This window comes from Aotus nancymaae, unplaced genomic scaffold (assembly GCF_030222135.1).
Source record: "Aotus nancymaae isolate 86718 unplaced genomic scaffold, 86718_ANA_hifiasm-v0.15.2.pri h1tg000008l, whole genome shotgun sequence".
NCBI classification, from domain to species: Eukaryota; Metazoa; Chordata; class Mammalia; order Primates; family Aotidae; genus Aotus; species Aotus nancymaae.
Genome location: NW_026988419.1, coordinates 37,374,901 through 37,388,492, shown reverse-complemented (window position 1 = coordinate 37,388,492; position 13,592 = coordinate 37,374,901). Strand labels below are relative to the sequence as shown.

Sequence of the window (13,592 nt, the reverse complement as noted above, 5' to 3'; positions counted from 1 at the left end):
GAACAGAAGGAAATGTTAGGCTTGATCTGGGCCTTCACTTACTTGAATGGAGAAAGCAAGTGTGATGTGATCAAAAGCAAGACAATCTCTATAAACCTCTAGCTCTATTTTAAAAAGTATTTATCATATTTATTTCAAAATTATCAAATAAATTTTTTTAAAAATAGAATATATAATAATAAAGACATTTAGAGAATCAAATTGTCTATTTTGATTCCTTCATTAGCTCCCCAGTATCCACAAGCTTTCAAGTCCTTACAGCATGACACATAAAGGTCTCTGAGGTCAAGCATACACCACCTACACTTCCTGCCACACTCGTATTTCATATTTTGCCACCACATCTTTATTATACTTCTCTGCCTGAAAAAGCCTTTCTACTTTCCTTAAATGGCTAACTCTTCTTATACATCCTTCATAAGTCAATACAGAATGGCCTCTCCCCCAGGAAGCTTTGCCAAAAAACCACAGGTTGATTTAAATGCTTCTCCTTTATGCTTCAAATAAAAGGACCCTTGGCATACTTCTTTACCTCAAAATGTAGTATGTTAGATTGCAATTCTGTTTAGTGTTTAAAGGGCAGCATCCTTTTACTTTTGTGCCTAAGCAACCACCGTGGTATCTGTCACCTGGTAGGAATTTTTAAAATGTGGATGAACTGAATTGTAAGAATTATGAGATATAGTGAAAAGAATTAGTAGGTACATCTCATGTCTTCAAGGGGTTAGGAGAACTTGAGATCCATCTTGAATTTACAGTACTGGAGCTCTGATTGCAGGTAGTTTCTGCTTAATTCAATATTTGGGCTAAATAAAGTAGCTATTTGAAATTGCATTTAGATAATATAAGTTCTAAACATGGTAGCCACAAAGTCTGGAAACACAGATAAAATTATTTTGTCATATACTATAATGTAATGTCAAAAGATTGTTTATTTTGTTTTTACCCATTTTCAGACAAGGAGGCCACTCGTTTTTAATACAAGCTACTAATACAAATACCTACTGCAGTTAAGAACATCACTATTTTAAGAGCCACCAAAATTCAGAAAATTCAGGTAAGTATCCTATGAAGATTTCACTGATAAGTCTAGATCTTCATGAAGTAAACTGGAAAGGCAATGGGAAGCAAAGAAAGCCACAAGATTGTAAGGGAAGAAACTCCTTTCTATGGAGGCATTTGCTGCTACCAAGCTTTCCCTAGGAAACTGAAAAATTAGAGATTTAGCATCCATCAAAAGTAAAGGTGTGGCAGAAGTATTCATTTTTAATTGGTCACTGATTAGAAATGTTGGTATCAAGATGGAAACGATGATGATTCTCAGTTTCAAGGAAGAGATTATATTCCTTATATGTATTCTGCTAACAGGTTTTGTTTTCAAAAAAATATTCAACAGAAAATATAATTCATAAATTTAATTATCTAAAAATCACAATAGGAAGTCAGCTAAACAACTCTAATCTAACCATTCTAGTATAACTATCCCAGGGCTAAAGTGTCAGGCAATGACTCTAGGCTTATTCTGTGCCAAGACCCTAAGGCCTAATGCTGTTTCTTCCCATCTCCAAAGAAAGAATTAAACCCTGTAATTGTGAACCAGGATAAGATGTTGAAAAACGGAAATAGAGTGGGGGGCAGTGGGGGGTTGGCAACAAATGCATGGTGCTTGTCATTCACAAGATGGAAAATTGGGTTTCTGTTGTAAAATAAATTATTGTTTACTTAATGGCACCACTGAGGTACTGTTTATTCAATAACTATTACAATGCAAAATGGAATCTGATCCTTTAAGGATTAAAGAGGAAATTATCATCTCACTGTTAAAAATTTTCAATGCTTAGAGTATAAATACGCCCTCTTTTGGAGTAATTGCAAATGGTCAGGGATGAACCAAAATATAATGCATATAAATATTAAAAGAAACTGACTAATTTACATGTTTTAAATGGCCCTGAAGTTTGAGGTTAAATGTTCTGGAAAAAAGATAATAAAAGAAAAAACTTTTTTTTTTTTTTGAGACTAAGTCTTGCTTTGTTGCCAAGCTGAAGTGCAGTGGCATGATCTCGGCTCACTGCAACCTCCACCTCCAAGGTTCAAGTGACTCTCCTGCCTCAGTTTCCGAGTAGCTGGGACTATGGGCGCTCATCATCACACCTGGCTAATTTTTGTATTTTTAGTAGAGATGGGGTTTCATCATGTTGGCCAGGATGGTCTCGATCTCCTGACCTCGTGATCCACCTGCCTCAGCCTCCCAAAGTGCTGGGATTAGAGGCATGAGCCACTGCACTGGGCCAAGAAAAAACTTTCAATAAAGTATGCCTTGAAAACTGCAACATTACAACATATTTAGATAAAATACCTGCTTGTAACTTAATTTGTAGGAACATTTCTTAATTGAAATATTCAAAGAAATAGCCTTTTATAACAGTCCATCATAGAATACAAACCACAGTACTTAAATATAAAATCATTGAATTTTGTCATCAATATTATGAAAAACTAAAGCAACTGACATTTGAAGTTTTCCTAAGTGGAAAGATAGTAAATGATTGCTAACGTTCCTGACAAAACAAATACCCATACAGTGCAAAAGAATTCTTTATAAAAAGAAGAATCAATCAGTATCTTTTAAAAGTAGTAAGTCTAGGAATACTATTCTTAACTGCCAATCTCACATACAGAAAATGAGACAATATACTACGCATGCAATTTTAAGACAATTTCTGGATTAAGTGTTAATTGATTTCCTTGATTTTTTAATTGGGTCTCTAATATTAAAACAAATATTCTGATAAGGAAATTCTACCTTATAATTACCAAAGAGCTTTAACACATGTTAAAATGCTCACCTAACAACAGTAAAACAGTGCAAGCTTAAAAATAATCTGATTAGAAACGTCCGCCATAAAAATGCCTGTATCTTCTTCAAATTTGTTACTCATATGCTAACACAGTGATTAGTCAAGTCTCCACCTTCCTAAAAAACAGATTCTATCTTAACCAAATTGTTATTCACTAATCAATGATCCCAAGAGAAACTGTAACCATTCTATACACACACAAAAAAATGACAGTTTTCAATTACAGAAATTCTACTTTTAAAAAGTCTTGCCATGTAAGCAAATATATTTAACCTCAATTTTGGATCCCTACTTTAAAAAATGATCCAAAATGTCTAATATGTATCTCAAAAATAAAACACCTATTTATACTACCAATTATTAAGATATTAGAAAAAAATTAATTGAGCATCTGCTCAGAGGAGGATCCGAGAGACAAGACAGACTAAAACTTTTGCACTGCTTCTATGAACCAGTTAAAAAAAAATACACAATCTTACAGGTATATGGTCTGATATTTATAAAATAAGCACTTCAGGCCGGGCACAGTGGCTCACGCCTGTAATTCCAGCACTTGGGGAGGCCGAGGCAGGTGGATCACCTGAGGTCAGGAGTTCGGTAACAGCCTAGCCAACATGACGAAACCCCGTCTCCACTAAAAATACAAAAATTAGAAGGGGTGGGGCATGCACGCCTGTAATCCTGGCTACTCCGGAGGCTGAGGCAGGAGAATCACTTGCATCTGGGAGGCGGAGGCTGCAGTGAGCAGAGATCGCGCTACTGTGCTCCAGCCTTGGTGACAGAGTGAGATTCTGTCTCAAAAACATAAAAATTAAAATAAAATATAATTAAAATAAGTACTTCAGAAGTTGTTTAAAACTTCTTCTAAACAGTTCAGCATAAAACTAAAAAATAGTGTTATCAACAAAAAAGTAGGTTTATTATATTTTCATGTAATAAAATTGTGCTCCTAGGTTCAAAATGCCAGGTTACATATGCTGCCACTCATTTCTACAGGGCTATGCTGTCTCCGTGCAAACATTCTCATAGACTTGAAAACGTCAAGTGGCCACACCACGTCAAACGTCCCTAGTAAGGTTCAGCTTATCATTATTAGCACCAGGGATGTAAACATTACGTCGACAAAACAACCAACCGGTGAATGTGATACACAGTCCTCATGTGTTTAAATATTAGTGAAATCTGATCAGTATGATTGGTTTTAAAAACGTATTTTTTTTTCTTAATTCCAATTTGCAAATTGATGTCAGAGAGCTTCTAGTCCAGACAGAAACTAATGCCAGCTACCAGCTGCCATAAAGCCTCTTTCAACTTTGTCTCTACTTCTCCCTCGGACGGAATTCAAATGAAGCGCTTTTCCCTACAATAAAACAAAGAGCCTGGGTAAATGTCAAAAATCGTTGGCATCCTGTAGTCGTATAGTTTGGGGATGAGTCGTGCACACTAAGTGGGTTACAAAGCAACAAAGTAAAAATCAGATCGCTGAAAATCACGGAAACAGCTGTAGCCTGTCGTGCTCTCTCGCTGGTTTTAAAACACTGTTCCCAAGCGGTAACTGAAAACGTCCCACAAGATGAGCGAGAACTTTCTCTAGAGGAAAGGCAGCTAGTAGCTGGACGCTTCCACGAGTCCCGAAAGGAACGCGCCCCGTGCCGACGCCGCAGCTGGGACTCGGGAGAGGCTCGGAGGACCGCGTGGCCGCGCTGTGGAAGGGACCGGCGCCGGCCCGCCACGAAGGGGGTCCTGCCTGGCGCGACCCGGGGACAGCCCGGGCCGGCCGAGTGGAGGGCGCACGCGGACACACGAACACGTATAGACATAGACACGCGCCTCGGGCTGAGGAGGGTGGTGGGAGGACCGCCGGCCACCCCCCGCGCCGAACCCCAGGGAACCGGCACTCCAGCAGCAAAGCGGAAAGGCGCCAGCAGCAATCCTCCACCTGAGGGGCGGCAGCGAACGAGACCCTCTCAACCAAGCCGCGGATCCGATGGGATCCCGGACCCGACCGTACTGCCTAAACCCTTCTTGGGTCCTCCTTCCTCACGTTCGAGGTCTCTGACCGAGGGGGCTGGTTCCGTCGCAGCCCCGAGCCCACCCGTCAATCCCGCAGGACACTGACCGCTCCGGCCGCCTTAGATTTTCCGGGGGCTGCCCCCTCCGAGGGGGGCTGCTGTCCCGCCCCACGACGGGGGCCGCCACAGGACGAGTTCTCTAGCTCCAGCTGGGCCAGGCGCCAGGGAGCTCCGAGCGTGACAGGATCCACTTTTACTTTTCCAAACAAGGGCCGACAGTTGTGACCGGGCTCTCGGTGAGGTAACTCCCGGCGACGGCAGCGGAGACGGCGACCGAGGCTTACAGTTGAGGTTTGAAAACTGCAGCCGCGTCTGGGGCAGCTGCGTTCGCCATATCCCTCCCCCTAGGTAGGGAGAGCCAATCGGAGCGCGCTCGGAGGGTGGGTTTGTCACGTGACGGGCGGGGTGGGGCGGGGCGTCGGCCCCGGGCGCGTGTGCGGGGCGGGGCCCGGCCCGGCGGTGAGAGGGTGCGGCGCCGGGCGGGCCGGAGGCGGGGCGGGGCGGCGCGGCGGCGCAGGTGGGGCGGTCGGCGGCGGCCGTGAGGGAGGGGCGGAGGAGGCGGCGGTGCCCAGGCGGAGGAGGCGGCGGTGCCCAGGCGGCGCGCGGGGCTGGAACTCCTGTTGGGTGTACTGCTTCCCACCTTCAGAGAGGTCAGTTCTAGAGGTGTGAATATCTGAGGGAGAAGCCCCAAAATTCGTCCCAGCTGCCTGCTTACCATACTTCAGTGACTACCAAAGACCTATTTTCTGACCTTTCCCTGGCATCTTTCTTAGGACTTGAACCTTAACCTCTAAGTGGAGAACCCAGTTTGCTACAACTTGGCAGAGGTTCCTCGGAGCTTCGACATCTGATGGGGATTTACGGAATCTAGACGCCATTGCTAAAGTTCTGTGCAAGACACGATTGTTTTACATAGATATATAATCCTAGTTTTTATATATAGGGTACACATATACACATACATATATGGGATTAGTTATGTAATCTAGGATTGCTTTCAGAGAACATTTACGATAATTGCAGAAAACTTGGGAAAAGATACTGGGAGCGGCGTCCTCTTGCTTTTAATACTCAGTTAACATGGAAAGTTGAGATTTTCATGTTCTATCCCACTAAGCCAAGCAAATTCCTGTTAAGCTAGCTGTTTCCTTTTCCCACTGCATTTTCCCCAAGATAAAGGCATAGAATGTATCACAGCCCTTTTATGAAGTCTGTTTGTTTTTACTTACGTTGACTCCTCCTCCCAGTTTAATAATATCTTGCCCCTAAAGCTTGTCAGGTGGAGAACATTGCTTCCATCTAGCTAATTTCTTATTGCTAACAATTGGGCTGACTAAAGAAGCTTAAAGTTAGGATGAAAATAAACAAAATCCCACACACTGGAATTAACTTTTCTGAAGTCTAAGAATCTGAAGTCTAAGTAAGCGATGAGACTGGGCCCATCTTTTCTTTCATGAACATAGGTGTTGGATTCCAGAGGACTCAGCACCAGTACCAAAACTAGTAACCTCTTGTGGGGGTCAAAGGATTACATCACCGTGGTAGGTTTTGGGGTTGTGTGTTTAACTTTGGACCTCCTTACTTTCAACATTTGATCAATTGCCAGCCTTTAGCAATCTTCTTGCACTCACCTCATCCTCCCCTCTGTCACCAATCCAGTCCCACATCACTTCACACCTAGACACAGACTTTTCTCTCTCTGTCACTTGAAGCCAGTCTTCTTGGTCACAATACCTCTGCTGTAACCAGCCACCCTCCTAGAGGTATTGTCATCAGATGCATTTTCCTGCTTCTGCCTTAGCTCCAGGTTTTCACCTTCCTCCTCATCCACACCTGTTCATCAGTTTCCGACTTTAAGAAGATTACCTTCTTCAGGAATCAGAACTCTGCTGATTCCTACTTTTTATTTCCAGCCTGATCACCTCTGCCTCGTGTTCTTTGGTGCAGGGTTGATAGTTTGTGTTTCTTTTATGACCCTAAATAGATTGTTAACCCTTGTGCCTGATGTCAGATTCATTAACTAGGATTTATCACACTGTCCAAAGGACATTCAACTGCACTTACTTGGTCTCAGGCACTGTGGTTCAAGTAACAAGGAATTCCTGGTGCTGAGGAGGAAACAGTACATCTGTGGCCTTGCAGGAAAATTCAGAAGTCAGCACATTCCTCCATCCACCTGATTTACCTAAACTCATTCATAACCATGTCAGAGATGTACGTTCTTGCTCCCATTCCCTTGAGTAGGAAATCTCCAGGTGACCTGATGGTCATTCTGTGGTCATTGCCTTTGACCACACAGTTCATTAAGTTGACCATCCTTGAATGACACATTCCAACCAGGGATGGTGGTTGTTAGGGGCTCAATTGTGTCCTTTTCCAGTTCATATGTTAAAATTCTAACCCTCAGGAACTCAGAGTATGATCACATGTGGAGACAGGGCCTTTAAAGAGGTAATCAAGGTAAAATGAGGTAATATTAGTGGTCCCTGATCCAATATGACCAGTGTCCTGATAAGAAGAAATTAGGACACATACAACACTGACTAAGGGACAACCATGTGAGGACATAACAAGAAGGTGGCCATCTGCAAAGAAAGCACAGGCCTCTGAAGAAACGAGACCTGCTGATATCTGTATCAACAAACTCTAGCCTCCAGAACTGTGACAAAATAAATTTCTGCTGTTTAAGCTGTCCACTCTGTGGTATTGGTTATGGCAGCCTGAGCAAAGAAATACAGTGGTCCTCCCGGATCACTCCAGGTTAGTAATCACACACTGATTGGGAGTGACGATCCTTCCCAGTCACTGCAAGTAGCTTACCACATGTGGCCAGGGATGTGGGTCCTCTCTGATAATGCCACGGCAAATCACCATATTCTGTCCAGGGAAGGGACCTTCTCCAGTCACACCAAGTCAGTCACCACGTACTGACCACATGATGATCAGGGAAAGTGATTCTCACCAGTTCCATGTTTACTCCCTATAGATGCAGAAAAGGAGGGTTTTGCACTGAGAGGAAGGCCTCAAACTCAAAATTCTTGCCACTGACACACCCTCCTTCTAAAGAATTCATGCAGAAAGAGCAAAACAAGCTCTACTACCTGTCTAGAACTGAATACACCGGAAACCTGTGGCCAGGCTAAGGGTAGCCAGACATAGGCAAGGCCAAGAGCCTCTGAAGGGGCATGGCTTAAACCTCTCCACCCAACAGGGGTGCTCATTGAATGGAGACAGGCTCCTCCAAACAGATGCCTTCTCTGGAGGTACGAATACCAACTATACTCAGATGGAGATGTCACAGTGCATTTACCCATGGTGTCTACAGCACATTGCAATTTTAGAAGCATTAAGAACCAGAGAGACTCTAAGATACCTCATATCCCCTGGCTCTCTTGAAACACTATTGGCAAAGGTAATTGGGGCAAGTTTTGTCTGATGAGAGTACAAATGTCTTCCTTAAAGGGTGACAGTTTTCCTCTCCCAAACATCTACGATCAACTAGAGCCAGTGTGCCAATCCAACCACTTACTGCAGTTTACAGAGTATAACCTGTCCTGTAAAAGCTGTCCAAAAGAAATGCCACACCCATTGGTGAATGTTTTAGTAGTTACATTTTTAAAAGTAAACACAGATAAAATTAACTTTAACAATTTATTTTATTTAACCCAATATTTCTAAAACGTTGTTTCAACATGTAATCAACATAAAAATTATTGAGACATTTTACTTCCTTTTTTAATGTTGTCTTAAATCTGGTGTGTATTTTATACTTACAGCATGTCCCAATTCAGATGCCAAATTTTCATCGGAAACACTTGATCTGTATTTAGATTTTACAAAATTTACTGTTGCAAAAAGCGGATTCACATTCCTAAGTTGTTTTGAACATACTAAAGTTTTTCACGCCAGGTGCAGTGACTCATGCCTGTTACCCCAGCACTTTGAGAGGCTGACGCAGGCAGATCATCTGAGGTCAGGAGTTCAAGACCAGCTTGGCCAACATGGTGAAACCCCCATCTCTATTAAAAATACAAAAATTAGCCAGACATGGTGGCAGGTGCCTGTAATCCTAGCAACTTGGTAGCTTGAGGCTGAGAATCACTTGAACCCAGGAGGTGGAGGTTGTAGTCAGTCGAGATCACACCACTGCACTCCAGCCTGGATGACAGAGCAAGACTCTGTCTCAAAAATAAATAAAAATTTTCAATAACTAAATACAGTACCAGTTTCTTAATTTAAATTTAATGACAATGAAATAAATTTGAAAATTTAGTCATGTTAGCCACATCTCAAGTGTTGCATGGCCACGTGTGGCTACTGAGTTAGTCACTGTAGGTCTAAAGGGCTAGAAACATGCCTTCTAATTGTGTCTGAATTTCCAGTGCTAGAGACAATCAGAGCAGTCTGAGAGTAGAAAAATTCTTGTGGTTCAGTAACCCAATCCTTTGTTTTAGAAAGGAAGAAATCTACATTGAGAGAAGTTAGGGGACTTGCAAAAGTTCACACACCTAAACTAGGTAGTGCATTTCTGAACAATAATTTAGGTCTCCTGACTTTTAATCATAAGATGTTATTTTCACCTCTTCACATCAGACATACTTCAGGATAAAATAATTTTTAAATCTATCTGAATCATCACTCTGATGATATGGGCAACAGAAAGCAAACCTGTATCCCAACTGCATTTTCATAACCTGATAAAAGCACACCCTACAAGATTTAAGGCACCTCTTTCCACTCTGCCTTGGGGTCTGTGTGGTTTCATCTGTCAGCTCTCTTACCTCAATGTGTCACTGCTTCCTCTCCTTGGAGCCACCTGGCTGAACATTGCTGCCACCCGCCCCCAGAGCATCCGGCCACATTTTTCTGTCTGCAGTTGTCCTCTCCCAGCTGTCTACCACACTTTGTTTAAGGTTGTGCTTCAGAGAATGCTTTATATTTGCAAACCAAAATATTCAGTAGAAACTGCAGCAAAGCTGAAGAAGAGCTGCTATGCTCCAGCCACAAACACATCAGGCTCTAAAGTTCTACCTCATGAGAAGCTGTGAGAGAGAAAAAGAAGACTTATGTGTAGCCCTGCCTTCAAATCCAAGTTTTGCCCACTTCTTGTTGTGTGACTTTGGGCAATCCTCAGTTTTCTCATCTGTAAAATGGGGATAATAATAATAGCTACCTCCATGAGATTGAAACGGGATAATGCATACTAAGAACAGTGCCTAACAAGAGTAAACCCTTGGTTCCGTTCCTACAAGCTGTTATTATTTAGCAGTGGTTTGCCAGCTCTCCAAGGAGAAGGACTGTATTTGTCTGCACACTACTGCACCCTGTGACTAGCAAGATGCTCAAGACATTGTGAATCCTATGTAAATATTTGTCAAATGGCTTTATAAGATACTGTTGATTCCCTCAAATCTTATGGTTAATGCTAGGAGGGGTCATTGGGGAAAAAAGTCATTGTAAAGGAAAGGAGAGAGGAAGGTGACTGCTTTTCCTTTCAGAATCTATCTGGTGGAGACACCCAGGTTCAGAATGCAGCTCTAAGGTCAACAAATGTGGAGTCCGGCAGGCCATGTGAGATGAAGAAATTAGTCACTAGTGTTAAAGTAGATGCCAAGTGGCGCAAATAAATAAATATAGGTATAAATATAGGGTGCCATCTGTTTGATTTGAGTAGGTAACGCCTACTAGCTCTCTTTAATAAATCTCTTCCTTTTTCACTTTGCTATGAAACTTCCTCTACCAACCGCATATACTGTGAATGACAACCTGTTATCACATTCTCCGGGGAACATGACAGGTAAGGAAGAGTAAAGCTTCAGAAACCCTTCACTGAGGGAGTCTTCTTACAGCAGGCAGTAGCAGGTATAGATAAGGCAGAGCCAACTTTTAATCCCCAGCAACTCCCTTGTTAGGAGTGATCTTTATGTCAACTGGTGTAAGGTGACACCATGAGCATCGAGAAGGCCAAAGTACTCTGAAAGTTGAGCCATTTTGTGGCATAAAGGCGTTAGTAATGTGGAAAGTGATACTATTCCTGATTATCACAGTATTCCTGACATTAAGAATATTCAAAGATTCTTGAGTCTTTTTAGTAGTTGGCCTTACCTTTAGATTTATAGAGCAGCATTTCATAGCTTCACTTTTACAGAAAAAGCACTAAGTTCAGAGCTGTTCAGAAACTCTTAAAAGGTCACAGATTATGAGAGAATGGTTCTGTAATTTACTAGCTGTGAGATCTGTGCCTCTATTTTTCATCTGTAAAATGGAGATAATGTACTTGCCCCATAGTGTACATGGCAAAAACAGTTCATAAATAATGAGCCTGGCACTGTTCTAAATGTGTTGCTTATGTTAATTCATCTAATCCTCACATCCTCCTATGAGTTACGGTGCTATATTTTCCTCCTTTAAAGATAAGAAAACGAAGGGTCATGGAAGTTATATACTTGCTCATGATCATCCAAGCAGTAATGAGTAGAGTCAGCATTCAAGTCCATCCTCTACTATGCAGACATTTTTAAAAAAATTTTTTTGAGATGGAGTCTCTTTCTGTCACCCAGGCTGGAGTGCAGTGGTGCAATCTCAGCTCACTGCAACCTCTGCCTCCCAGACTCAAGTGATTTTCCTGCCTCAGCCTCCTGAGTAGCTGGGATTACAGGTGTGTGCCCCACACCCAGCTAATTTTTTGTATTTTTTGTCTTTGTAGTAGAGATGGGGTTTTGCTATTTGCTCAGGCTGGTCTCGAACTCCTGAGCTCAGGCAGTTTACCTTCCCCTGGACTCCCAAAGTGTCAGGATTACAGGCATGAGCAACCACACCCAGCCTACACAGACTTTTACTGTGTGACTATTTACTAACTAGCTATGAACAAAAGAGCACATATTCTTGGGTGTTTCACTCATCTAGTTCCTGGAGTCCTTGTTCTTTTCAGCCTCTTGTTTCTTCTCATATCTACCATTCCAAAATTGCTTTATTGTTAAAATAACTTTGCAAGTATATAAAAAATGCAAAGGGAGAGGGCTAAAATGATAGCCATGGCAATGGATCAGAGTTGGAGACATCTGGTCAAAACTCCTATTTAGCTTAATATAGATACAGATGTTTATATATAGAAATATTTGAAGGTTATGTATATATACATGGGTTTGTATATACATGTATAGCTCCTTGCTCTGTCAGCTAACAGTGCCTAAAAGTAATGACACCTCAGAAACAACAGCATACTTAGCACTCACGTCTTAGTTTCTACTACCATTCTCTAAGAAAAGAAATCAAAGCTCCTTGGAGAATTGGCTGCTTCTATGACTGAGGATGACAATATACAGATAGGCCTGAAGTATATTGTAGTCCAGAATGAAGGACATGCAAGCAAACACCACCACGCAATAATGGGGGCATTGAAAGGGAAGGGACCCAGGAGCCAAGTGAAAGAGCTTGCAATGGCCAAAGCTAGGACAATTGGAGCAACACAAGAAATAAAGCAGTAGTAGACTATAATCCAAAGTATAAAATAAATATCTATGAACTCATATTGATATAAATAAATAGTTGAAAGAACAGACAAATCTTCCATACAGAAGAAATATGAATAATTTATGCAGATACTCCACCCCTAAGTCAGTGGAGTATAACTCCCCACTCCTTAAGTGTGGGCTGCCCATAATGACTTCCAAAGACTAAAATATAGGAAGAGATGGGGAGAGAGCAACTTTAGGGTGGAGAAGCCTGACGAAACCTACCTCAAGTCAGATGATCAAGGTTAATGTCAATAGTCACAAGTCATGTTGCTATGTACCCTTAATATAACATACATGATAAGTATGATGTTTGCCTGTGCAGTCTTCCTCCTAAGAACCCATAACCCCAGTGCAACCAGGAGAAAATCATTAAGCAAATCCAAGTTGAGGAACATTCTATAAAATGCCTGACATATACTCCTCAAAATTGTCAAGGCCATCAAAATCAAGGGAAGTCTGAGAAATAATTACACCCAAGAGGAACCTGAGGAGATGTGATGACTAAGTGTAGTGTGGTATCCTGGATGAGATCCTGGAGAAGAGAAATGATGTTAGGCAAGAACTAAGGAAATTCTTATTTAATAACATATTAATATTGGTTTATCAGTTGTGACAAATGCACCCTTGCTAATGTAAGATACTATAGCAAAAAGGGAAGTTGGTTGGGTATGAATCTAAAACTGTTCTAAAATAAAAGGCTTTGTTTAGAAAAATGAATGAGTCTGTCTTTGCTTTAAATATTCAAATTTAGAGAATGTAGAACTAATAAAATAATCAAAATATAGCCCTGCTATTATTTTTGCAGTCTATTCAAAACACCATTGTATTAGTAATTTGATGCAGGTTCAATTCAATATCAACCTCCAATCGAAATTTCCAAGTCAGATAAAAGTATATGTGATAGGAATGCAGAAAGAGATCCAGAAAATTGTGTTTCAATATAATGTATATCATCTGATTTTAATCACAAAGTGAATCTTTCATCTAGCAGTTCTCAAACTGTGGTAAGGAGATCTCAACACCTTTTCAAGAGTCTTCAGGATCAAAATTATTTTCATAGTGGTACTAAAATGCTATTTACCATTTTCTATGTTATTTCTCACAAGTGTATGATGGAGTTTTTCAGAGACTACAGGATGTGC

The 13,592-nt window shown here is 41.4% G+C and overlaps 1 protein-coding gene across 1 annotated transcript in view; it reads right to left on the bottom strand.

The window, feature by feature from the left end:
• STK17B (serine/threonine kinase 17b) overlaps positions 1–5,228 on the bottom strand; it is a 32,525-nt gene extending 27,297 nt beyond the window's left edge. Inside the window, exon 1 of the mRNA XM_012454047.3 lies at positions 4,981–5,228. The gene's annotated coding sequence lies outside the window, so the exon portion shown is untranslated. The remainder of the gene's footprint in view (positions 1–4,980) is intronic.
• Between the last annotated feature and the right edge of the window lie 8,364 nt (positions 5,229–13,592).